Genomic DNA, 2,732 nt, shown 5'->3' on the forward strand with positions numbered 1-2,732 from the left:
TGAGGATTTTTTTTTTTTTCTTGACATTGAGATGTAATCCATACCAAAGGCTGTGCTCTTTGATCTTCATCAGTAATTGTTTTAAGTCCTCTTCACTTTCAACAAGCAAGGTTGTATCATCTGCATATCGCAAGTTATTAATGAGTCTTCCTCCAATTCTGATGCCATGTTTTTCTTCAAAGAACCCAGCTTCTCAGATTATTTTTTCAGCATACAGGTTGAATAAGTATGGTGAAAGAATACAACCTTGTTGCACAATTTTCTTAATTTTAAACTATTCAGTGTTCCCCTGTTCTGTTCTAACAACTTACAGGTTTAGGAGGGAAAAATATTCATAGGCTAGAGTGTAGATGCATGTTAACATGGGTGATAGGGTAGGCAATATAAAATAAGATGGAGGCTAGCAGAGGAAAGATGAATGTAGTAGGAGTCAAAAGGAGGAATGCAATATTTTATGTGAACAGAGTAAAATGCTTTTAACTGTTGGTACACGGAGGGGATTACAAACATGTTATAAAGCAAAGTATATGATTTGCTGAATGTAAAAGTGATGATCTGCTCTTTAAACCTTTACTCAATTCACAATAAAAAGTTTTATAAGAAGTCATCTTTAGTGAAAAATTTAACAAAGAAACACTTTTTATCAGGGAGGAAACACTATTTCAATGTACTCATTCTTCTAAAATTTTCTGAAGAAAAAGCAGTAGCCATGGTATTAAACAATTGTACTATTTCCCAAATAATGTTGAAGTAAAGATATGGTAACTAGCAAAATTCATAACAAAACTATAATTACTACGAAGTCATTTCAGCACATCATTGATATTTTACTTTTCTGTATTTGTAGTAAACATTTACAGTGAAGTTGTTTGTTATATAAGCAGCTGAAGTCCATTACTTAGCAGTACCAGGCACATGCTTTTGTTGTTAAGGACAGATCAGTTAGTTACAACTCATAGTGAACTTGTATAAGGTTTCTGAGGAGCAGCTGGTGGGTTTGAAGCTCTGACCCTGTGGTTAATGGCCCAGTGCTTATCCCAGTGCTCTACAAGACACAATAACACAAAAAGTGTAAGCAAATAAATCCTGGGATAAAATGTTATACAGTTATTTCATCTGATATTGATAGTTTTCAGCAATTTACCTTTCATTTTCTTGAATTTGGGAGCATTGTGTAATGTATATAGTTATCAGGAAGAAGTGCAGCCACTTGCTACCATTCTGTATGTTTTGGCTACAATTTGTTCTCTCAGTATTCAATTTGAATATTGATGATAGCCTTCAATGAGGGAATTCCTGGAAAAGTTTTCAACTTCCTTTCATTGGATGAGCTTGCTTTAATTCTTAATCATTCCTAATTAACAGTTTGCAGCTATCCATTCTACTCTACGAAAATGACACTTTTTTTTTTAGTTTTTAGAGATATCTAATATAGTAACTTCCTTAACTGTAAATTATTCCTTATAATTTTTTTTACTACTTTGTCTTTGATATTTGCTATCAAACTATCATTTATAAGTTTAGTAATATTCAAATATTCAGTACAATTTAGTCTACCTGATAATGATTGTTTTTAGCATAGATATGAGGTTTATTCTTCCATTTTCATTCTAAAAATAACTGCATTTTTTTCTATATTATTATGATTTCTGATTTTGTATTTTCTCTTAAAAGCTTATGATTTTCCTATAGGTGACAAACTCAAGTAGCATTTGATTTGGTTTTAAAAATTCACAATAATTATATTACCACCACCATGCAGTTCTGGCGTAGCACTGTAGTATAAATACTAGACAGCTAACCAAAAAGCTGGTGGTTCAAACCCACCTGTCACTGTTCAAAAACCCTATACTTAGAGGGTTGCTGTGAGTCAGAACCAATCCAATGCCTCAACAACTGCAACAGCACTCTGCCTATGAACTTAATCTGTGTGTCTCACTTGTAGACATATAGCTCAACTTGAGAACGTATACATTAGCACTCTCCCAAACTATACTACTTGCAGTAAGTAAAACTGAAAACTCTTAGCCTTAATATGCTGCCATCCCCCCATAATTAAATCTAGTACTATTAAAGATATCCTATCAGAGGCTTTCTACTCCCGTAAAGATTTACACCCTCGGAAACCCTGTACAGGGTCGCTATGGGTTGGACCCGACTCGATGGCACTTAACAACAACAACAACAACATCATTAATAAAATTACATATAATCAACCTCTACAGTTAATTTCCTAACATCTCAATTTCCTCAAAAATTTAAACTATAGTCCTGAATTTTCTTTTCTTCCTGGTGGCTCTGTAGGGTAATCACTGGACTTCAAACCACAAAGTCAGCGGTCCGAGCCCACCAGCTGCTTTGAGGGAGAAAGATGAAGTTTTCTGCTCCCTCAAAAATTTACAGTATCAGAAATCCAATACAGGCTCTCTATGAGATCATACCAACTTGACAGCACTTAACAACAACAACAACATTTAAAAATATATTAGATGCACAGCATGGAATTATTTGATTTCAAACTCTCAATATAGATTACAAGGAAGATCAACTAGAAACTACTATACTATGTAGCCTTAAGGAGCTCTGATAGCATTGTGGTTACAAGTCAGGCTGCTAATCTCAAGGTCAGCAGTTCAAAACTACCAGTCAGGAGAGAGAAGAAGCTTTCTGTTCCTATAAAAATTTACAGCCCAGAAACCCCATGCAGGGTCACTATGAGTCAGAACTGACTT

This window comes from Chrysochloris asiatica, unplaced genomic scaffold, assembly GCF_000296735.1.
Source record: "Chrysochloris asiatica unplaced genomic scaffold, ChrAsi1.0 scaffold00005, whole genome shotgun sequence".
NCBI lineage: Eukaryota > Metazoa > Chordata > Mammalia > Afrosoricida > Chrysochloridae > Chrysochloris > Chrysochloris asiatica.